Consider the following 25,880-nt stretch of genomic DNA (forward strand, 5'->3'; position numbering starts at 1 on the left):
CCCTTGGACAAATTTGCCCTGCACGTTTCTTTTTTCTTTTTTTTCTTTTTTACCTATTTTGAGATTGCATGCTCTATCTGAAATATGTCTGATGACAATGTAAAATTGTTTTTATTTTTTTAACCTACATGTGAACGATAGATACATGCAAACCAGCAACACGGGGGTAAAGCTTACATCATATTTCTGAATGCAACATGAAGTGTAAAAAAAAAGAGGACCTGCTTTCTGCTGCTGGTGTTGTGATTTTAGAGTTTGGGATAGAATAAATGACGAGAGACCGTCTGGTCAGTCTGCCTCATTTACATGAGAAAAAAGAAGGCATATCAATTCCTCTCTCTCATCCATTTACTCGCCCTGCCAGTACTGCCTTATTAATGATCAAATGCATTATTCAGAAACAGTTTTGACGTTTGGATTTTGGAAAGACGGTCGTGTTAACCCATAATTATTCTGTCAATATTCGAAAAATGTCGTAAAACATTCAAAAATCCCCGATGTTTTGCTGTCTTTGCTTGATTGTACAGATTATTTCCCCCTGACCACTGCGACTGAATCGCATCAAGAAACACACACACTTACACTTACACACACACACACACACACACACACACACACACACACACACACACACACACACACACACACACACACACACACACACACGTACGTTCCCCCAAAAATCAGCGAGCGTGACTCCTTGTCTCACTTTCCCTGTTTCTCTGCCTCCTTCCCTTCTGTGAATGGTTTACATGAGCGTGTGTATCTGCGTGTGTGTATGTGTGTGGTGGTAGTGGGGGCATCACTCTGTCGCATCATATTTTATAGGCAGAAAATTAAAAAAAAAAAAAAATAATAATAATAATAATAATACTAATAATAATAATAATAATTGTTGTTGTTATTCTTGTTGTAATCGCCATAGTGGCGAACTGCAAGTGTACAAATGTTTCACAAACCACTGTAAAAACAACAGCACAAAAGTGCGTGTGAGCAGTGATATTCTACAGCAGTCCAGCCTCATCACACCTCACCTCTTTCAAGTACACAAAATCATTTTCGGCCACTTTCTTTTAAACTAATGATTTATATTAGCGATTAACTCCATAAAACGACGTTATGTTTGCCTTCACACACACACACACACACACACACACACACACACACACACACACACACACACACACACACACACACATATATATATAGATATAGACATACATATACATATATGTTTTTCTCTTTTCGTATTTTTCTAAAGAAGATGTCAGGTTCTGCGCAGATCTAAACATCTTGCAAGTGAAGCCAGATAGAAATTCCAACTCAGAAATATATATTTGAAAAAATAAAAATAAAAACGTCGAGGAAGAACACGCGTTGAGCTAAAAACAAAACATAAGGCAAAGGCTTGTGTTAATATTACAATCTACATAGTTTTAAGGACAAATGTGATAAATTTCGTACTTAATGTCGAGCTCATTTTAAAGAAACGCACTGTTAACGGAGGAAGGAAATAAGCGCAGACTAGGCCTTCTGATAATGCATATTTCAGATCGGGGGATACAGTGAATAGTGGAGAAATCCTTAGAGCTGCTGTCACAGATACTGGGTGTGAGACAGGCGGGACTCGTGGGGTTTTACGCGCTTTAAAGAGGCTCACTGAAACAGAGGGATCCCAAATCAGAGCCATATGACCACTCCAGGCAACAGCTACTCTAGCTGATGGTAAACCGACCCAAACAGAAGACTCGCAGATCCTCACAGCGCAAAACTTATTTAAATGCCACTTGGTGCTCGCTGAATTTTCAATCGAACGTGAGAAACTTAGAGTTAATTTTCCTTGATGTAAAGAAGTACCCCCTAACAACACAACGAGATAAAATATGACAGGTGGAAGCGACATGGAGGGCAAACACACAGATCCAGGACTGTCGCCAGAGGTCAAATCCAAATCCTGCGTCACCCGCAGCCTCTGGGACGCTGCACCATATTTCTGCAGACAATGGCCTGGGTCACACGGGACAGACACAGTTTCAAGTTTGCCTACCGTTGATTCACGAGAATAAAAACAGTAATAATCATCTGGCAGGAACAGTTGAATGCATAAATTTAAAAAAAGCACCAAAGGAGGACTTAGTAGACAGAGTTTGAAATAACAGAGCATGCACCAGGTTATATTATAAGGCTTTAAATATGCCAAATTAACCACACAATTGGTGATTATTGGAGTGAGAATTAATCAATTCAAATCAATGACAGTGAATAACAACACTGATGGCAATTCAAGAAAAATGATCCATAGCGGATATAATGCACAGGTGTAGCTCAATCTAAAGTGAACACAAAGACAGCTTTTGATTTGTCTTTACATATTCAGCGGCTATTCAGGACCTATTTACTACACCCAGTCAGCAGGCTGCTACTCAGACAAAAAAGAGAAGTGAAGACAGACAAGGTTGGGATCGTAGGGAATTTTGCATGGAAATCAACTACCCATATCATACCTCTCCACACAACGCCCTACTGATGCAGAGACAGCATCTGTGCTGCATCTAGTTAAGAAACAAAGCCAACAGGCTCATCCAAAACCCCACACTATCAAACCTCCAGTACTGTGAAGAAGCCCTCTGGTTGTGTGAAAGCAATTTAAGCTGGTCAAAGCAACTGAGGCAGAATTATGGATGCTTAACCCCTATCAGCTCTCCTAAACCTCGTCTTGGTGGCAGGCAGCCCCACCTATATGCTGTGTGTGGTGAGTTGGAAGGGTTGTGGTCATGTTCTCTAAATACCTCAGCGGAGGTGAGTGTTCCTGAAGCCAATAAAAACCCGTGATTAATGGTGCTGTTCCTTTTTTTTTAGGTGTTAGCTTGTTAAGGGATTTAATAGCAAAGGTGTTTACTTTTTGCAGTGACAGAAAAATTACAGGAGCACAGGGCTAAGACCTTAAACCAGGAGGTCTGCACGAGCATTATTGTCACCGGTGTTGTGTTACTACTATACATATGCAAATATATATGTATAATAATGCAATGACCATAAAGATGGCTTATAAAAGCAATTCCTCAGAGGAAAATCAACTTCACAAGTTGAACTTTTCAACTTGGACTCGGAGCTGTCATGCAGACAGTCAGAATCCTTGCATATGGCACGGGGATGATGCTCAGTAATGACACCTGTATCCCTGCTACTAGGAGCACGCATCTCACATGCCCTGCCATCGTGCAAAGATCACTTCTGTATTATGTATTTTAGCGCGTGTGCAGCAATCAACTGACCTCGTTGCTGTGACAGAAATGCCCTTTACCTAATTCAAGCACTTTTATTTTTGTTGTGTGTCTACTGCATATGTGACACTGGAGGTTTGGGGGGGGGGGGGGGGGGGGCGATGGCAGGAAAAGGCTCTTTTACTTTTTACTGTGTTAAAAGACACACAGGCAGTAACACAAACAGTGACAAGAGAGTGACAGATGTGTTAGCAGCAAGTAGGAACAATGTAGTAACACTTCTAATTCTGTCAGATAAGTAGTTACTAAATCATTTGCAACGCTGTGCATCACTACAACTTTGTGGTGTTATCGGCTGAATCTGATCCACTTAAACAGTTGTTTTGCTGCTTATAAGGGCAAAAAGATATCAACATGAAAAACTGTCTTTGAATTCCAAAAGGTCATACCTTCCCTGTGGTCAAATGAGCGACAGTGATGTGATATTCTGTTTCATAGCTTAGAGGATAAAATGAGTGTGTTGAATCACAGACACATATTAATTCACTTCATGGCTGTTTGTAAATTAATCTTGGAATCACCAAGTTAGTCTCTGGCTCATATTAAGCTTGAACTTTTAATTATTATTATTTAATTACAATTAAAGGAAAGTTCAAGCTTATAATAAATCCTTTTACATTTCAATGACCAGTTTTAAACAACAGAAGTAAATCTTTGCATCTTTGAGTGTTCACTAAGTCCAGTCAACTGATTTCTGTACAATGGGGCTGTGAACTGTTTAAAAATTATTTTTAGATCCCAAAGTAAGCATGGATTGCTTTGCACAATGAAATGTTTAAATGTCACACAGTGTTACATCTCCCTTTCTTTTTGTATTTTAAGAGTTCATTTGAATACATTCACTAAAAAAAAACATAACCAGCATCTAAAACATGAATCTAAGCAATGTATAAACCCCTGCATTTTCTACATATGTACTGCATTTTTCTTTTACAGTTACAGATTAAAATGATTACTCTGTGTATATTTTATGTCTATATTTTTATCGACTGATTGCATTTTTTTTTTTAAATTGTCAACTAAACCATCACATCCTGACACGAGTTCCCTATTACTGCGAGGCTGATATTAACCCCTAACCCAAGCCAAAAAGAGCGAACGAGTAATGGCAGCTTCGGATTTACTACTGAGGATGTCACAATAGGCATCTATTGCAAAAGATGCCCCAATACGCTGTGTTTCTCTTAAAGCTACGAGACAATTCCCTGAGCCACACACCGACAAAGCGCACTCACATGCAATACAAAGCACGTAACAAGAATGGTAACCCGTGTCGCGTCTGTTTTCTGATCTTATATTTCTGATATGTTCAAATACATTTCCTCAGGAAGAAACGGGGAGAGAAAGTGGAAGGTGGTTTTCACATATGCTGTTTAGAATTGTAAATGTATTGCATAGGCCCCGCTGTCCAATTACATATATCTTTCATGTATGAAATCATGCATGTCTTTTTCTCTAAAAGGGGAGGGCTGGCACAAAGGGAGCAACCCCAACAGTAGCAGAACAGTGTGCTGCCCACTTGAAAAATAAGGTCTAGTGTCGGAGCCCTGGAGCTGTGGAGCCCTGGGCAATAGCACAGCTCCATCAGCACACAGACCAGGGAGGGGAGTTGCTTTCCCCCAGGCTGGAGCCCTTTCCACTCCTGACTCCTGCTGTATTATTGTTGCCCTATTTGTGAGGCAGCTGACCCTGTGGGTCCTAAATCAGACTTTATAGAAAATACATTTCAGATCACGTCCTTAATTAGGTCCAAGATGATAAATATTGTTTCATGAGCTTTCAAGTGTATTATTTTTGCCAGCACTAAAAATATCATTTAAAGATGCAGGAAAAGAAAAACATTTTCATGTATTTCTTTTTTTCCCTTTCCTCATTCTTTTTTTTAAACAACAACTTGCTGTTAAGTATTCAATTTCAGCGACCCAAATTTTACTAAATGACTTTGAACTTTTCAAACAAATCTTTTTAGATCTTTTAAGACATAACTCATGTCACTCAGTGTGTCCTGTTGCTTTTACGTTTGCTCCAGTACAGTCACTTGATTGCATAAACAAATTATATTCTCAATTTCGCTTGTTTTCAGAGTGCAAAATAATGCATTAGTTTTTGGTTGACAAACTAAGGTGAACATATTTGCCTTTTGCACGACAAAAAGGAAATTGTTCGCTACATATGTGCAAAACCTTAACCTCAATCTTTATTTTACATATGATGCTATTTGACTCATGCTATGCTGCTCAGCCACTGAGTGGTAAAATGAGAAGTTTGCACATATTCTTATCAAGCAGAATGACTTAATATAGTCCAGATAACCTGGGATCAGGTCTTAATCAATGTGTGAAGCTACGTTATCAGTGTTTTAAAACACAACTGGGAAACCGAGCCCTTATGAAACTGGGAGGAAAGCTTCTTTTAAAGTCAATCAAAAAGAGAAATGCTTATTTCTTTAGCCCAAAAAATGCATACATGCACTACAAATGTGCCCTGTATGTTTCTGATACAAGATTCAAAAGCATGTTGTATATCTTTTTTGCACACACCTAGTCTCATGCAGTAAAAGACAATATACAACCACCAATAAACACACACACACACACACACACACACACACACACACACACACACACACACACACACACACACAGCGGTGACATTTTATCAGCCTGAAAATCACTTTTGTCCCTTTAAACTTCAAAACACCCACATCTTGGAATATTTGCACATCCCATTACTGACAGGAATACTGATAACTGTAATCGAAAGCAAGAGAGGGTATACTGTAGGTGTGTCATAGTGTAAAAAATAAAGTATATTTCCTGTCCACAGGCCTGTACATTTCCATATGTTGGTCTGCAAGTTTATGTATCTGTACAGCATGCCTGTGTGACACATAACCACGCCACCAACGCTAAGCTCTGGCTGATCACTGGCCCAGTCAGCAAGGGGCCGGTGAAGAACCTAGGATAAGCATCTATCAACCAAACAACCACAATCTATTCCGATCCTCTAATCTGAGAGGAATAAACAGGTGAGCAGAGCATGAAAGCGGGGCATTTATCAGCCAGACTTTCCTTTACCCCAAATCTGAGGGAGAGCTAACCATGTGGGGGATACAGAGGGGACAAGTTAGCTTCAAAGCCCTGGAGAAGTTAAAGGGCTTTGGGCTTGGACAGCAGGAGCAAGGGGGACTTCACAGCCTTACCTGATGGGGTTTTTGGTCTGAGTTTCCAACACACAGAAGCCTCTCTGACTGTGTTTTCGTTTCAAGTGTCTGTTTGAAGTCAGCAGGCAGAAAGGTCACACCCTCTTGGTCACAGCAGGTTTGTCGAAGCAATGGTGGATGGCCAGACGCTATTGCTAATGTTCAGGCTTTCTTTCTTTGTATTCACAAAAATAATAAAGGAGAATGTAAAGCTATAGATCTGGTGCCTGGGCACCTGAAGAAGTTTTGGTGATTTACTCCTAGAATTCCAGGTATTTCCAGGGTTTTCCAAAGCTATACGTTTTTGGGATTTAGGGACTCCCGGGTCACAAGAAGAGCAATTCACGATGACGCCATCACCTGGAATGTGAAACAAAGAAGAAGAAGAAGAAAAAAGACAACATCAGAAGCATGTTTTGAACGCAATTAAAAATCACAACAACCATGAAAGAGTTCCAGTGCAGTGTTCTAAGAGCAGCGACAATATCTTTACCTCATCCCGGAAATATGAGCACACAATAAATGTCTTTCAAGAGAGAAAGACCAGAGCAATATGACTTCCATCAAGACTTCAAAATTAATCAGCTGTTTTTAGAGTCAACAAAATTAATCTATAATTATTTGGATGCTACTACTGCAGGACAGCCTCTTACGACTTCAAGATTACATTTAATAGCAAATGAACTGCTGTGAGTAATTTCTGTTCTCATACCACTGAAGACTTTTAAAATGAAAAATGAAAAAGATTTCCTGAGAAACTTAATTTCCCTGTAACCGGAACAAGACATATTCCTGTAATAGCATATATAATTGCCTGTTCTGCAGAGGATCTCCAGTATACGACAACAAAGTCTCATAGACAGTACATATTTATTCAACTGTCAATTCCAGCAATGAAAAAAAAGGAACATGTTAAAAAAAAACGCCTTTGAATTCCACATGGGCCTGGTTTGTGAAGCTGAGTAAATATGCTTGTCATATGTTCCAATAGTTCCACAGCGACAGAGATTTAGTTTGGGAATACAGGCGGGAGAGGCAGACAGCTTGTGATAACTGAATAGCTCTTTTGAAGCCGCTTCCATTTGGAAACATTGTGCGATTATTTTTACCTCTGTGGTTAGACTTGAGTTAAAGCCCATGTTTAATTGTTCCCAAGAGTTCTTAGTGTGGCGCTGATAAGGAGCTTGGGGAGCAACATTTAAAACTGCAACAAAAATAACTAGACTCTTGCTCATTGGCCACAGGTCTGATAGAGTGTCAACAGAGGATACACAAAGCAAAGAGAAAGAAATGAAGGTGTGAAGAGAAAGAAAGGGAGACGGGGGCAGACATCTTGTGCGGTTATGATGGGCTTGCATTTGAAATGTTTTATCGGGGGGTTTCTTTTGCTCCTGGTCTTGATTTTAATGTGCGGTCAGCCTTTCACGGCATCCAATCACTTCCATTTGAAATATCAAATCGAATAATAATCCTTTCGAGCCACCTTAAATCGAGAGTACACAGTGCACTCCTTGCTAGGGAATAAATAAATTATTTTCATGACAGGATTTTGTCAGCGGTTACAGCAGTCAGAAAGCAGCGCTGTTAATTTGTCATCTCCCTCTTCCCCGCTCTCTCACTTCGTCCAACGCCACGACTTCCCGGTTTGTCAGGGCGACCTGTGGGAGTGTATGTGTCGGATCAATAGCCCACCCACAGCAGAGCCGCGGGCCATCCCTGACCTGGGCTATTGATTAGGCTTGGCTCAGCTGCCAATAGCAATGTGCTGGATGTGACACCAGGATAAGATGCGAGCTGAGGAAGGGGGATTCTGAATTGCCAGTGGCAGCCCCATAGCACACTGCAGATAAAAGTCAATTCCACTTAACCAAATCACTGACAACTAAATAGTTAGCACACAGAAGAATGCTATGAGTCTGTGATGGCAGCTGCTGGATGGCTGGGGATTTCCTAGCCCCTGACCTGTGTCGAAGAGCACAAAAGGCCAGGGCTGAAACACTGTGACATATGTTTGTCTGTCTTTCATTGTGGTTTCTCTTCACTCGGCAAGCTACACCTGTGTCATTAATAAATCTGGAACATCTTTAATCAAGGGCTGATTACTGATAAAATACATTTAGATATTTAGGAAAAGTTACTATTTTCAGAAAATCTACAGTTAACTATAGCTTTGGGTCATTCTAGTAAACTATTTTAATTATAATGTTATTGTTTGTTGACAGTAAATTTAGTATTTACCGAAGTTAAGCTATTAATTTACAATTTATTTGCAGTGGTTGTTATATATATGACATTGTAAGTAATACTGGTTCCAATGAAGAAAACCTATAGTTTTTATACTGCTTAACAAAAAGTAATTAGATATTTAAAAGCAGGTAATAACCACAAGCTGTACAGATGTGCTTCATGAGCCTGCGTACATGGAAGCAATGCAACTGTACTGATATTGTCAGACTCCTTTTGATCCATCTTGCTCCCGGTCATTACCAGCCCATATTAGAGTAGTTTACATGTCACTTTACCGGTCCTCGTGAATGTAATTCTGTGGCTACTGCCTCCATGTGCATTCAGCACCTATCTATGGTGCCATATCTCTTCCTGTAATTGCTGAGTGACAGAAAAGCAATACTGACCACTTCATTATAGGACAGCCAGACTGACTGGACACTGGCCTCTTGGCTCTAGGTCACTCTGGTCAGACTGACCTTATCTGCCCAGGTCGTCAGGGGTCAGTCACCCAGAATCTATGAGGACGTTACAAGACTTGCTGTGGGTCCCGTACAGCAAGGTCGCCTGACCCAGGCAGACTGCTTATATCACAGGTATTGATTGCAGATTGTCTACTTCAACTGACGCTAGCCTAATCTCCCGATAGTAGGGTCTCAGGGGCTTTAGTGTAAAGTTAAGTACTAAAAGTAACAAGAGGGAAGCTACTGGATACTAGTGATGGTATGCAAAAAATATGGGGAAAAAGTTTTATTTTTGCATTGCTCTTTGGGGATGAAGCTCTGCGAATGCCAATTTTATGAATTAAGTAGGAAAATGTATTGTACAACTACAGTAGGGTAGTGTTGTAGCCTGTTCCTTCTTGCTGTCTGATAAACAAACAGACATGGACAGCATGCGGGAAAAAAAATCTGCTGTTTGATCTCAGTGTGCTTAATTTAAAATCTTTGTTCAAATCATTATTATTTCCAAAGAAAATGAACTAATCCACCTGCAAAAGTTAGCTGCAAGTCTTTCAGTTTGCCGTGTTTATCTACTACATATGGATGAAGATATATGAGATTGTTAGTCAGCACCTATATGTGTATTTGCATGCATGTCTTTGGCAGCTTGTCTGTGTGAGACCCTTTATGTACATACTAAAGCATCCCTGATGCTCGTTAGATCCCGTCTCTCGGCAGCTGCTTGGCACCGTTCATATTAAATCACAATAATGGCAGATGAGCTCTTGCACTAGAGAGACAAGCATCTATTTGAAACTGCATTTTATTACACTTTGTTCCATTTAATCAAAAAAAACTATGTGAAAAGATAACCCGGTTTTAAAAATCCCAGATAAACAGCAACGATTGCATCTTTAAATAATAAATGATCTTCTGCCTCTTACAGACGGGAATATAACTGAAAATAATTGAAGACAACAATGTCCTATAAGAGCACCACTCGAGCACTGCTGATTCAGAATCCCTCATAACTTCAAACATTCAGTCATAAAGTATAGATAATCCGTAAAAGAAAGGCATGCGTCTGTTTACAATTTCCTTCTAATTAAAGCTACAGGATAGGCTCTACCTTTGTTAAAGTTGATGTGTGTTTGTTAGACTTGCCAAAAAACTGTACCACTGGCAAATTAGGGGTGGAATACAAAACGAAACAAACAATAACACTCTAATATGATCTGCAGTCAAGGAATAAATATTTCACAATCTGTCTACATTTGACACACTTTCAGTTTGAGAACAAAGGATTCTGAAACAACAAATTGCCCAAACTTAGTCTTGAGACAATAACCTTTTTGACCTGAATTAATTCACACAATAGTGACTTCAGCTTGACTGGGTATGTAATTGGTCCTCAATTTGTTTGGAATTTAATGACATATTGTTACTTCTGTTGGTGATTAATCAAAAGGGAAAAAAATGAAACAGATCAATAAGTTAAACAAAATCCAGAGTCCAATCATGACTGTAAGGCATGTAAAAAAAAAAAGCATTAATTGGGCAAAAGATGACGGTATGCTACTTTATAACAGGGTGAACTGAAAGTAACGGAAAAATCAGGTAAGCAGGATGCTGATGAAGGTGATGCATTCCCATCTTCCCTCTATGAACCACGCCAGCAGTGTGCAAGTGTGTCTAAGGGGGATAAGGTAGTGCTTGATGATTAATCACTGGACATAATAAAGCTTCTCACCATGAGCACACAGTCCAGCTGATTCTATGATATGATTGGGGCCGATTAAAAAAAAAGAAATAATCATTCCTTACAGTGCATTCATAGTACACTCTAATGACATCTTCTGATTGGACCTTGTGGAGAAGATAATAAGGGCCGTCTTCAGAGCGGTCGCTAAGATTATTTCTTTAACTTCATGAAATGGGGCCACGGGCCTGGATGCTGCAGATTTGAGGATTAAGATAAGATGACCTTTCACATTATGTTGCCATGTATAAAAGATGAAGTTTACAGTGCCTCATTACATTAGGCCTTATCAATAGTTGGAGCCTCTGTGAAGTCCCTTTGAACATCACAATGGTTTTTTAGGCTGGTTTACAACAGGCCTCTACCCCCCAGTGTGGGATTGCCTGTGTCTGTGTTTGGGTTATGGTTTGGATAAGAACTGTTAATGTTCTAAAACAATACTAAAATACTATACGGTGTGTGTATATATATATATATATATATATATATATATATATATATATATATATATATATATATATATATATATATATATATACATATATGAATAAAATATAAAAAATTTATATAAACTGTTTGAATATACAGTTTATGTCAAACAGTTCAGACCCAGCCTGTGAATGTTCATGCTAAGCTTTCAGGCACAGACACTGAAAAAAAGAACAATGGAGAACATTTTATTTCCACAGTTCTCCGAAATAATGTTGTCATTAGTGTTCAATGTTAACATCTAAGTTTCCAAAAAAGAAAAAAAGGAAAAACTGGAAATGGAAGGCAAAATGTCACTTGTTTCAAATGCAAACCAGCATGTTTAAAACATCTTCTGGGATCAAGTGATATTATGTTGAAACTAGAACCTGCCGCTGAAGAAATGCTGTCACTTGTTTCCAGTCTCCAAAAAAGTGAAACTATATTTGAAACAAGTCAAGTGATGTCACCCTAATGGCAGATTTCTTTTCTCTTGTTGTTTTGAGGCTCGTGAGGACTCTGATGCTGAGCGACACTTCTGGATCCTTCATCTTCAGCAGAACCAGACTCTCCGCTGGTCGGGATGAAGAGCTATAGGCTTCAACAGGCAGCAGACTACTGGCCAACATCTCCAGGCTCCTTTGATGTGGGAGGCATTGCTTACCCCTATAACTTACAGCCCAGCTCTGCAGGGACTTATTTTTATAACCTCCATTATTTTCTATCATAAATATTCAAATCCAGATCTTAAATCCAGAGCTTAGTGAGGAGAATAGCCAAAAACAACATGCAGCTCTTCAGCTTCCCCTAGCTCTCGCTCTTCTATAGAAAATCATTATGAAGATTAATACAGAAATCAAACAGAATGCTGAGACGAGACTGCAGGACGCAGTAAAATAATGCACTCAAGATGGAATTTTTGGTCAAGGATCTCTGGCTTTTTTGTTCTTTGTTTGTTTGAGTATTTTGACACATTCTGCATTTCCTCCTTGTGGCTGTGAATTAATATTTGCAGCTTGAATATTAATCCTGATTCAGTAGTGGATTAGTTTGCCATTGTCCCCTCTGTGCTGAGCCCTAAATAAAGGCGCTGACATGGAGAGGAAATCTATACCTCTCTGCCCTGCAAACAAAGACCTCTGCACCCAGAGATAACACATGTCCCTGCAATGCAGACCCCCCCGCCTCCAACTACAACTCTACCCATGTGCTGGATCCTACCATCTCCCTCTCACTTTTCTTTCTCCTTCAACCCTCAATTCCACATTTCCCCTTCCTCTCACCACTCTCTTCCTCCCCGTCTCTTTCTCTCTCCCCCAGAAAAACTTTGCCATGGTAGATTTGCAAGGCAATTGTGCCCTTAAACCGCGCCTCTTCCTCAGCTTATACCATGCATTTTCCAGAGTTTATCAAAGAATACAATGGGGTTATGCTTTCACCATTATTCTCCAGGCAAGAACAGTAATTTAAATGCACCAGTACTACTGAAGCAGGGCGCAGCCCTGCTGTCTCACTATGGAACAGAGAGAGATGAAAATGCATTACAAAAAACGCACAGCATTACTTTGTTGACCTTTCCTGTTCTCATAGTTTACAAACAGCTGTGAAGCTCCTTCCTCTGGGCTCTTTGTACATCAGAGACTGGGACTGATGGAGGCACGCCATGCTTAAATGAAGGGCTTTTTCTAACTTGCCTCTGTTGTGGCTCACAAACACAATTTAACAAACACACATTTACTTTATTTCTGCCACCAAAGCAGTTGCCAAAGCGAAGGAGGAAATACATGCTGAAACAGATACTGCGTCCTTTCATGTATGTATACTGTGCATATCATAGCAGACAGTCTATTTAAAAACAAAAGGAAAAAAATCTAAACATACATAGATCTCAAAACACCCACCCACACATATTACGATTTATTTTCCCATCCATTGCAGTCGCATCAGTGGGCAATTTTTAAACAGCGTTCCATTTTTACGGTGAACACAGCTAAAGCTGTACTGTTATTTTTTGATGCCACTAAATCTGTGCGCCACAGTTCATCTCAGACTTTCAAATGAGCTCCAATACACTGTCCTCAATGACACTAATCAGCACGTAACTGCCAGTTCATAGGATGATATGTATTGTGCACAGACACGTGTGTTTTATCATGCTATCGTGAAAGCAAACGGGAGCGTCGAGTACCGTGTTTCGAACGGTGGTTCTACACATGTGCCCTGAGGCTGAATGCCAGGTGAATATTAACAGCGAGCTGCGTGAGGGGTAGAAGATGCATAGGACGCAGGATCACAAGGACACAAAGTTAGAGATGAAAAAAAAAGGAAGAAGGAAGAAAAACAACAGAAGGATTGAGGTGGATGAGAAGTGAGGGGAACATAAAGGGAGCAATAATAAAGGAAAGTGGGACTGAAAACAGTAAAATATAACAAGAGGAGAAAAACGTGGACGACTGCAACAGACAGCTGGACATGGACCGGGCCGGTCTGCAGACCTGGTCAGACTGATGAGAACAGGCAGCAATAGTGATGCCATTATGTCGTTAATCAATCCACTGGTGTCTGCTTGTCTGGGTGGGCAGATACTCACAGTCTAGAAGGGGTTAATGGGAAATCAATGAGAGGGATGTGCTTATGAGCAGGACAAGGGGAAAGAGGGACAGGGGGGAGAGGCAGAAGGGCGGGGAGAGGGAGATAGGAACATTGTTTCCTGTGATAGCAGCAGTCTTCCCAGATGTTATCTGTCATTCAAAGAAACACTCTGGTGACCAGATGTTTAGGCTCATCGTGGTGGAGTGGGTACACATCCTAGTGGGGGATCAATATAGGTCAAGTACATGGTAATATTTATCACTACGCTGCACACACACACACACACACACACACACACACACACACACACACACACACACAAGGCGCTGATGTCTCTACAACAGAGAGACTTGTGCTGTGAAGAAAACTATGCACTTGGAATAAAATAGAATAAAATAGAAAAGCACAGCCTTCTGATATGTTTGTTTCTTTCAAGAGGTTATTTACTGTATCTGGTGTTTTTTCATTAATATGGAGCTTAGGTTTGACCTGGATCAGCAAAATCTCCTTCCTACGTCCATTAAAAGAAACAAAGGGAGGCGTTGATTTGGACGGAAAGGTAAAATAAATACAGCAAAAATCAGCCAGGGTAGATCTCCAAAGGCCTGGAGGCATTTGGGGTGGTGGGTGGAGAGTTGGAAAGGGGGAACCCAGAGCAGGTCCCAGTGCAGTGAGGCTCTTTGTAGTTTGAGCAGTCTGAACTAGCCAGAGGCTTACTGCTCTAACCCATACCACTCAGAGAGACTGTTTGGGGGAATTACACCACAGAGTAATAATTAATCAAGTAAATGCTGAACTGCTTTGATTTGGATTACATTAACATATTATCAATAATGTATTAATCAAGTACAAATAAACACCTCTGCATAATAGCATACTTAAGTAACTACGCTTCCACGCTTAACTCAAAAAGTTTGCTGTTGTTTAAGCAATGAGGAAAACCACAGCAAACTACAGTGGAAGCAGCAGAGTCTCACGGCTTTGGAAGCAACACCTCTTGGCACTTAACTGTCTTTGTTCATCAGCTTCCTTTTTCATCAGCGCATCAGCCATTTTCAAGAACTTTTACCAAGAGGCAAAAGAAAAATTATGAATTCATTTATTTACTCTTAACAATGTCAGGAGGCATCATGGGGAATAAATAAACACTGATGAAGCACTGAAAACACAATACACGTAATTTGTGCAAAGCTACTCCAGGTTTGATTCCAAAAGTAGCTGAGTGGATTGAGGAGAGAAAAAAAGAAAAGAAAAAACTTAGTCACTTTTATCATTTGCAGAGGAGTCGAATCAGCTCTGCTTTTGTATTTTCACTTAAATACATGTTCTGTTTTTCCCAGATAAGTTGTGTTGTTTAAAAGCATCCGTTCTCGCCTAACGCTTTGTTCATTGGGGGAACTTCATGCCCAGGGATTTTCTAAACACAATTCATCAAAGTGGAACGGCAGTCTTTTTTTCTGCATTCCTAATCCTTTTTGCTGCAGATGAGAGATTTGCTGTTCAGACTCATTAAGATTAAAGCGTTTTGCCAGAGTTATTTAAGAATGCAAAGTTCCATGTGAGACCTCTCAGAGTTCAGAACAGAAGAAAATCCTATTGACACGCTCGGTGCACTGGGGGCTGATCTTAGCCTATATTTCTATATTTGGTGTCAGTGATTGAGTGATAGCATGTGAAACAGTTTCCCCCGCTGCATTTATGCTTTAGAGTTACAATCACTTTTCCATTCTTACAATTAAAAGGTAACGGGTGAGCTCCTTTTTCTTCACTTGTAAAATTCATTTGGCTGCTTATGCACCTATAAAAACATGTGACTATACCATCTGGTTTTAATACGAATGTGTAGTTTATTGGCTTTGATAACTAAATATAAACTGGCAGACAAATTAGTTGTTTTGTGGTTAAGGGAAACAATACATTATGGTCATAGGCTGTAAATGTGCAGTTAACTAGGCAGTATTTAGCTTTCTGGTGTTATTTTGGCAGCAGAGTTTGGCTGGGGTGAAATTATCAGTCATCTGGTTGGACAGACAACAGTTAACGTTTAGCTGGAGGTGATGGCAGTCTTTTAGCTGAAAAAGAAATTATCATTGGATCGGACTGAGTGTTAGTCTTCTGCCTAAGGATTTTTAATATTAGCCTTTTTGGCCAGAGTCTCAGTAGTCTCTTGGCTGTGCTCTGAAGCTCCTTTCCCAAACTTTCCAACTCCAAGTGTCGCAATCTGGTTCCATTTTACAGCTGGCCTTGAGATTGTAACAGAGCTCCTTTCTCTCCCTCCTCAACCGCATATTTAATCCCTGTGCTTATGTCAAACTTAATTACAGGACCTTGTACGAAAAAATAACAAGTGAGCCTTGTAGGGGTGAGAGAGAGAGAAAAGAAGAGTATTAAGAGAGGGATAGAAAAAGAGACACGGGGAGAATGTTAAGAGGTGTGAGGAGGAAAAAGGAACAACAGAGACATTTAATCTGTAGACTCAGCATGCTAAATGACCAAACAAAAAGCTTTGATCTCAAGTACCTCTTTTTAGTTGATGCTGGAACAGGCCCAATCTAAGTCAGCACAGGCATTTATTGATAACTGAATTCATGAGCTCTCAGTGGCCTAAAACACCCCCCCAAAAGATATGTGAACTAGCACAGCGCAAGCATAGTATCTGCTTTGCATCTACTATATACATCTATAATGGCTAACTGCTTTTCAAAGACGCACGGGCTGTAAGGATAAGAAAGTGACCCGCGAGCGCCCACATTCATATCCTTTCAGTGAAAATCCAGCAAATTCTCCAGAAACCCCCCCAAATCAAAAAAAAAGAAAGAAAAAAAAATCATTAGACTGAGACAGTCATTCAGCTCGTGCACGTGTGCGTTTGTGCACCTAAAACTATTTACTCTGTAGAAGTGGAACAGCTGGGGAGAGAGATGTTTAGTCTGTCAGTTTAAAACTATTACCTCAAACTCTGAAAATATGAGCTGAGCCTGTCGTGCATCGACACAGGGAGACAGCACTGTGAAGAACAAACCTTTGAAAAGTCTAAATCAATTTTTGGGGGAGTAACATAACAAACGCTTCAGCGCAGTGAAGAAAAGGGGATCTCTTTTTTTAACAGTTTGAAAAGCACATATTCATACAATCTTCATAAGGCAAAACAGCATAAATGCAGTATACATGAAGCCTTTTGAAAAGGAAGATGACAGTGCAGCAGAAAGGGAAGAGACACAGGGATACTCCTCAGAGATGCAGACAAAACAAACAGGAAGACCATCACTGCTACATACAGAGCTCCATACTGTTTCCCTACATCGTTCACACTCAACACACCTCACCACCCATCTACCCACCCGTCCACCCTTCGGGGCAGCCTACTGACTAAAGCCTTCCCAGACTGGACTTGAGTGGTCAAGCAATGGACTACAGGAGGGAGAGAGGTTCCCATGCCACTGGTGCTGGAACTGGCGCGCCACCCGGAGGTATTTATAGCAGGCCAGCACTAAAGGGCCGGGAGAGAGGGCATGCTTGTTTTCCTTTCCATTCCCCAGGCACTTTCACCAGGCCTCACATGTGGGTGTTAAATATATATCCAAATACTGGGAGCAGCATTGTGGGGGCAGAGAACAGAAGGTAGTGGGCTCCATTGGAATTAGAGGGAGTTGGGGGTGGAGGGGTGCAGTGAGAGATGGAGAGCTGAGAGAGAGGGATTGGGAAAACAAGTCTGATTTGTGGAGAAAGAAAGAAAGAAAGAAAGAAAGAAAGAAAGAAAGAAAGAAAGAAATTGGCTTTTAATGTAGTGAAATTGCAAAATGTGAACAGAAGAAAGGAAGACGAATGAGTTTGTGTGGGCTTCCAAACTCAAATGGGCCTTAGATACACAAGTAGGCTCATTGCCAGCTCCAGGATGCAGTCTACACCCAGACCAGGATCAGTGGTGGCTGAACTCAACACAGATTATATGTAGACTCCACAGCGGGGGGATAGTGCAGACAAAATAAAGGGACATTTGCAGGGAGGTGGAGTGGTCCTCCTGTTGTGGCTTCCTTAACATCAAACAATATCTGGCTGCATCCACTACATACTCTGATGTGTGTCTCTTTCTATCGTTCTCTCTCTCTTTCTCCCTCCTTCTGCATGGGAATTCCAGAGTGACATTATTACTATGATGAAAACAGACCCCATAAATACGGAGCACTATGATGAATATAACAGCGATTATGGGGGCAGCGATAATTAGATCAGGAAAGAAAAACTCACTGAAGTTTTCTCTGTTTTTGTGTTTGGGAATTCCTTTCAACCTTGTGTCTTAATGTATGAGGAATTACAGAGCCAACGGTAGTGTGGTAATCATGTGGGTCTCTATGAGGGCCTCTTGGGGCCTCTTCAGTGATCCTCTCTCCTGTTTTAGCTCTCTGCTCCCACTCACATCTCGGTAAAAGCCACCCTGCTGTCTGCTTTTTTAATGATGGTTTGGCCAACAAACAATTAATAGGCTGCCCCACAGATGCTGTTAAAAATGAAATAGCAGGAGTGCTCCCAAAAGAGGCCATCCAGCAACTCCTGCTATCTTTCCATCCAGGTTTACTCATCAGGTTTTAACCTCTTCAGCAGCTCTCTCTCACCTACACAGTCTCAGCTTAGATCTTTAAGCCCTAAGACTACCGCTTTAAAAACACCCTGACCTGAGCCTCTGTCCAAATCCCAAATGTACAGCAGCCATCCCACTAGCTGACTGCGTCAGAAAGATTCCACCATAGCCTCTGTTTTTTCATACTTGTGGGAAAATAGCAGTTCATGTTTCCTTGGATGCTTCACACATTCCTCACCCTGTCTTCACATTGCAGGGCCCCAGAGTAAGGGTATGGCCAGAGCCACTCGAGAGGAGGTGCTTGGCAAATAAGAGGTGTGGCTAAATAAAAATGGAAGGGAATTTTTTTGTGTTTATTTAGGAGGGAGTTGCTAGGCAATGGGAACTCAAATAGGCACTAATTACATTTCCCCGAGTTTGATGAGTATAACAGAACTTGGACAGGAACTTTGCAGCTCATTTAACTTCTCAGAACACAGCTGGGAATTATAGATAACAGAACATCTGGAAGTCACAAAAATACTTCTCTAGCGTCTAATCCAGACTAATTCAAAAGCTGCCACATCCTGCATTGAACGAAAACCCAAAGCCAACTCAGTGACAGTTCCAATATTACAACTTTTGTAGTAAAAAACATAGACATCTCTGAATGACGTTTGAGTAATTTGGGCAAAGGTTCATGCTTTCTAGACCATACAGCAGCCTCTCCTTAAAATTGAGTGTTACACTGAAAGGTCACGGAAAAGTACCTCAAAGCACCGACAGTTTACATGAACTCACACACAGACTGTTGCACTATGCAGTAACACTCTGTGCTGCAAGTTCACATATTCGGTGCAAGTATCAAAAACACGACTACTTAAGTCCCGTAATGAAGCTGCGAAAAGCACAGCCCAAACACACAAAGCCACTGAGAGATGCGCACAAAGAATACTCTACTTGGCCACATTGGTCTCATCCCAAATTCCTGACCTCAAAATTTCAAGACAAAGGTAGCTGGTCTTGATTTATGCATGCTTCAACACAGAATGAAGAGAACAGGACATAGTAGCGAAGAAATTAATTTTGATCCTGAAAACATTATTAATGGTAATGTTTAAAACATCAAAGCCCTGGCTGACAGAGACACAGCATCTTCACTCTGACAGCTGGAACAGATGAGCTCACTTGAGTCAGTCAAGGTGAGGCACGGGGGAAAATGTAATTTGTCTCTCAGTTGATTTTCATTGAGATTTTGTGGAGAGTATGTGGTTCAGAATAGGTTAAAATCGTGTAGCTTGAATATGTTATGTGGAAGGACTGACCGTGATATAAAGGACAGTACCTTCCTCTCTGCCATTAGCTTGTGTATTTGTCTTTGTGCTATTAGTTGGCAATGGATACTCAGGAGGAGCTGGTAGTTTCCTTTTAGACCAGCTGACTAAACCCACCCCATGCAGACCACCAGCTAGAACATATGAATCTTAAGTTCATAATGACTGACTGAGCTAGAGAAGAGACCATCCTCTTTCTGTGTGGACTTCTCACTTTAGCTTTGGGCAAAGGGATAAAGCTTCTCTTACTCCCACATGTTCATTTACCCCCCACCATCACACCAATTGAACCAGCGAGTCTGGGGGTAGTCACATTGATATTCAACGCGCATCTCCATCCCCCAGCCACAGCCATCCCCACTGGAAACATTATTTCATTACATGTATTATGCATTCAGCATAAGAGAGCTGGTGAATGTGCAGTGTGCAGATGCTTGTGTGTGGGTGCGGGCCGGCTCGGATGTTTCCCTCTATGTATACATGGTTGTGACATGCCTGTTGTAAAAAGAGTTTTAAAGAGGGTGTAAAAAGTTATAATGCCTCAGGGATGCAGCGTTAATGGTACTTGGTTTACTTTGTGAGCACCAAGACAAAATATTTATTCCATACTACTTGTGTCAACATTAGAAAAAGTGATTTTGCAAGTTTTACAGTGTAGCGGGACAAAGTTCCCTGCAGAGTCTGAATGAGTTTCCTCAGTTCATCTGAGTATGTGCACCCACATGTGAATGTATACTGTGCCTCATGCAGAGAAGGCGATAAAGAGATAGACAGAGAGAGCTGAGTGAAACAGGGGAAAGAGACCAGAAAGAGATGAAGATAGAGACAGACAGACAGATCTTTCATATGGCCCACTGCTCTTTGGGCCCTGATCCAGATGTCACCAGAACAGTTTTTATTTGTTAATGTCTTGTTTTAAAAGCCCCCTTAAAAGCGCCTGCCGCTTTTCCCTCAAGTCTTTAAGTGGCTCGACACAGTACACTCTTGTCTGATCCTAACTGGAATCAATTTGGAAAGAAACCATTTCACCTCTGATTAAGCACTGCTCTGTCTCTGCTGTGGCATGCTGACCTTTCCAGAGGTCTGTCTTATGCTGCTAGGAGGAGCCAACCAGATGATGTGCTAGGCTAATTAGACTGATTGACGTCAGCAGGCCTGGCATGAAAGTGGCTTGTATTTGAACCTTCGGCCATTTGTCAGGACTCACAGTCGCATCTCTGTCGCGGGCTCTCAGTGTCACAAGTCAAATTCAACAGCTAATTTCATTTGTATAGTGCACTACTGTACACCCAGTCACTCTTTCTAAATCTCCTGTCACGTTTTTCCCTTTAATTTTCATACATGAATAATCCTTTTTGTCTGACACGAGAGGCAGTCAAAAGAGCGACACCTGCCTGTTCTCTTGTGATACAGCGAGCCTAGTGTTCCTGCCCCCCGTGTATGTTAAGCAAAACTTAAACTATGTTCACTTTGGGGTCAAATATAGACTCACGCCAGGCCAGTAGGGCACCTATAAGCAACTGTGCCAAATTTCTTTTTGATTTCAGTGTCTTGGATGCGGCTGCCCTCGCACACCGCCTCTCTGTGTGACCCATGTAATCGTCAAGCATTTCTCATCAATTCATCCCTCTCGCTCTTTTCTAAACTCCTGCTATGAAGCTGCAGTCCTGGCAGTGTAGTGCAGGTTGAACATCTGTGCGTATCACGGCCTTGTGTAACACATAAAACATGGAAGTCCCAAGAGCTATAAAATCTTGCAAACCCACAACGCTTTGAGAAGAGAGTTCAGAGGCAAGAAGTCCACCAGAGACCGGCCCTCAGTCCAAATTCCAAGCACTTTGCCTCATACACCCTGAGAAACGTTGCCTAAAGAGAGGCCTGGTAGAGAGAAACCTCACCTCCAGTTCAAGCGGATTCCTCTGCCCTTTTATTTGCTCTCGTTTGGCTGCAGGGGGAACGTGCTCCACTCTGACCTGGGGGCACTCATCCAATCAGCTCGCTATCTGCTGCAAGGGCCTCCATAATAGTGACATTTTTCCACCTCGTCAATAAAGTGGTGAAAGCCACCCTCCACCCGCTACTTGACCATTTAACTTCTTCCTGAAAAGGCCCTTTCTTTCTGTCTGTCTCTGTGCCTGGCTGAAATCAATAAAAGCAGAGCAAGGAAAGAGGCCAATCCAGCAGCTGCATTAACTGGTGGTCTCAACGGCTGTACAAAGAGGATGGCTGGCAGAGAAAAGGAAACAGGAGAGCGGGCAGCTCAAGTCTTTCTCATTCATACAACACTGAGAGAAATCTGCTTATTACCAACACTCGGCGTTGTCATCATCTCAGATTCTGAGAATGATGAATGAAAAAAATTCACTGCTACGCCATCCCATACGCACACCCTAAAAGTCATAAAACTGAATAAAAACTGAAAACCTCCATTTATTCACACAGACTGAAAGGTGACAATCATATGCAACAAAATTGACATATATATTAACACATATATAAACTCTGTAGTCTCTAATGATCATTGCTTGCCATGACTCATTTAGCAGCTGCATTCACACATCACCACATGTCTGCAGTGATTGACATAATGGCATCAGAGTGAGAACAAAATGTCTTCCAATAAAGGAGCAGGAGGGAGAAAATGAGAGAGATGGGTTACATCTATGCCCGTGCTGAAATGAGTGCAGTGCTTTGTTTGGTTATGCTGTCTGAGCTGAAATTGATTTCTGTGAGAAGCATGCACCAAAGAGCCCCTGCATTCAGATGAAATAAATAACACACTCTCGTAGAGATGGGAGGGTATGTGGAAGAAGGAACAGAAGGTGAAAAATGGGATTGCGGAGGAGGGAAGAAACAAAGATGGATGAGGTCAAAATGAATTTACAGTAAAAGGGGGTAAAAGAAAGAAAGAAATAAAGAGCTGAGATAAAAATGAAGGGAATGTCTAAAGGTGGTGGACTGAATGCCATGTCTTAAGTCTAGCACAGCATTGAAAAAGACACAGCCTGGAAGACATCTGGAGTGGAGGATAACAGCCACACACCACTCTCCGACCACAGACAACATGATGAGGGATTAAACTTCATTACAACATGTTATGGTAATGAATGGGCTGTGGCTAGTTGTGGATGTGTTAAGAGTAATTACCCTTCTCCAGCATATGTGTGAGTGACACTTGATTGCGAACGCCATGTGTCTGTATGTGCATGTGTGCTCATCATAATCACGGGAATCCATGGTTAGTCAACTGGATATGGCCTAAAAATATCCAAGAGGTCTTTTCCACATTGAACCAAACAGAAGCGAGCTAATTAAAATGGAATGTGGCAAGAATAATCTCTCACAATTAGTTTTAACACCATTCCTCACCAGAAGATGAGCTTGGGCAGGCCCAGGCATTGTGGTCTGGGCCAGTGTTTGGGTATCTGGGTCCAGGGTTATTGCCAGAGAGGGAGGGGGACAGACAAAGCCGCACAACCCAGAGATGTGAGGTTGAATCTCGGTCACTTCGACTGCCTGGTCTTATGGCTGACAGATGTTAGTCTGATTCAACAAGATTTGCGACTCTGGAAAAAGTTACACCGCACTGTGCTCCCCACTGCAAATTTTATTCTCTGTGCAATGAAACATCTCATACATCATCATTTAACAAGACATGAGCAAAAGCCCCTCCCTGGATTACAAAGTCACTGATAAACTATGCCACTTGAATCTACGGTTGCAATGCGCTGAAGTATTTAAGTGTTTGAGCTGGCCGGTCTAACGGTATAGTGTTCCCTAGTTGAGTCACAGCGTGCTTTTAAATGCAAAAACACAGAAGCCTGCTATGGTTGACGTACCGCTGCTAATGTTGCTAAAGATTGACTAGGACTGGAAAACTCTTTTATTTATCAAAGTGTGAGAGTCTGGAGGGAATCAAAGGGGAAGTCCTGTCCCCAGGCTGGCTTACATCATCCTCTTCACAGTAGAAGAGGGACATGCTGTGAATAGGTGTTCCCCACATCGGCAACCTATTAGTTCCTCGTGTTTACTAATATTTGGATTTGTGGCGTTGTAAGTGTTTTGTTCTGCGTAAGGGAAACAGACACAAGGCTTCTGTGTTGGCATATTTCCCAGAGTGGGCATGTGGACATGCAGACAAGCAGGGTGGTATTAAATAGAAAGAGTTTTCCCCAGGGAGGATGGAAGAGTGAGATGACAGTGGATCATTAGACTGGTGTTGCCTGCAGCTTGCTAATTTATGCAAATTAATTTCTTTGCTGATGCCAATGCTTCCCAAGCAGTCGACATCAAAAGCCGAACGGGTTAAACAGCTCTACTCTCCTTTGGTGGTCTGGGAAGTTTAGCAGCATAAGCTAGGGAAGGCTGTGTTATACCAGGCAACAATCACACAAATCCACACTATGCCAGCCTTCTTCCTGGCAAGGCATCGGACAGACAGCCAATCAGGTCCACGCTGGTTCTCTTGTAGACGAATGGCATGGCACGCTGGCCCTCTTGTCGCCCCGCCTACCCTCCCCGCTGCACCGCAGCTGCCCAGAATGATTTTATAAACATTTTGCCAGTGGATCAATACCTGTATTGATCAACCATTGTGAGAGTGATCCGTCTAAAACCCAGAGCAGCCTAGAGCTCAGAGATGGGAGGAGCGAAAGAGAGAGGCTGCAGAGAGGATGGAGAAAGAGAGAGAGTCTGCAGCCACAGTGAAAGGGAGAAGAGGTGCAAGGGAAGAGAAGGGAATCTGAGAGAGAAGCAGATGCAGAGCTGAAGGCAGGTGGAAGGAAGATTTCGGAAAACGCTGCCAGGCCGCTGGGATTGGGGAGAAACCAATGGTAATTGCTTTCTCATTAAGGGAAGGGAGGGAGGGGATAAGGGCGACTAATGACTACTGCGGGTAAGTGACGGAAGGGTAGAAATAGTGTGAAGAAATGTGTACATGTATGGACGAAAGGGGGTGACTCCAACACCCGAGGTGGCTAATGTCTGCACTAGTTTGGCCTGCTGTAGTATGTAGCACTTTAAGGTTGTTGCATGTGTATAAGTGTGCATGACTGCATGAGGTTCAAAGAGACTGAGTTTGTGGAGAAGTGAGGAATCTTGCTGATAAGTTAATTAGATGTTCCACAAAGAGAAGCCGAGCTTAGTTTATTTATTACTAACTGTATTTTTCTTTTCTTTGTTTTTTTTCCAGGAACACCCTACCTTTTTTTCCTCTTTGAAAAGTAGTACTTGGAATGGTCTGCACTTTTCCTTGGTGACAAAGAAGGCCCAGCACACAGAGCTGTCATGAATTCAGGTGATACAGCAAAATCAAAACTGGATATTCCTGGGAAATCCTGGACCTCTTGGAAAGTAAAAGTCTGCAACTTGGACACACCCACATAGGAAGAAACAATGCAGTTCTAAAAATCAAAATGGCTGAATGAAGATAGTGTATGCTATGGAAAACAGTTTGCAGTATCGCAATTTTTAAGTGGTGCGGATATAGCTGTCTTTGGGATTTTAGTTTTTACATTTTTACAGATCATTGGATTTAATAGACCTTTTAAAAATATTTTAATTATGTGGAAATTTTACAGAAGAGAGGACTTAGTCGACAAAGCTCACCAGCGAAAATTAATGATCGATTTAAGGCCACAAACGGCACTGCAGGAGGAGGAGCCAAAAGCTTTTGGGATCATCCTCCAAGTCTAAAGGGAAATTAAGTTTCCATTGATTGGTTTTAAATGTGACTATCTTGCACATAACTGAGTATTTGAGAGGAGATAAATGCTCATTGATACTCATGAACTCACTATGCACTGGAGTCCTGATGTGAAAAAACAGAAAGAGGCCTCTACACGCTACAGGTTCACTCCTTGTGAAAAATCAGTTGGACTTGACAAATGAATGTGATGTACCAAGGGAAAAGGCACATGTAATTTTGTTAATAAACTGCAAAAAGGAATTTAAAAACATAGAAAACAATATAAGTCTCTCTATGTTTGTGGGACTATTTCCCCTTAGCTGTGGCA

The 25,880-nt window shown here is 41.5% G+C and overlaps 1 protein-coding gene across 2 annotated transcripts in view; it reads right to left on the reverse strand.

Moving 5' to 3' along the window:
* Window positions 1–25,880, reverse strand: part of zfhx3b (zinc finger homeobox 3b) — a 170,713-nt gene that overhangs the window by 142,387 nt on the left and 2,446 nt on the right. For both annotated transcript variants that reach the window (XM_063475620.1, XM_063475604.1), the window contains exon 2: window positions 6,487–6,846. The gene's annotated coding sequence lies outside the window, so the exon portion shown is untranslated. The remainder of the gene's footprint in view (window positions 1–6,486; window positions 6,847–25,880) is intronic.

Source organism: Pelmatolapia mariae, linkage group LG1 (genome assembly GCF_036321145.2).
Source record: "Pelmatolapia mariae isolate MD_Pm_ZW linkage group LG1, Pm_UMD_F_2, whole genome shotgun sequence".
Classification (NCBI taxonomy): domain Eukaryota; kingdom Metazoa; phylum Chordata; class Actinopteri; order Cichliformes; family Cichlidae; genus Pelmatolapia; species Pelmatolapia mariae.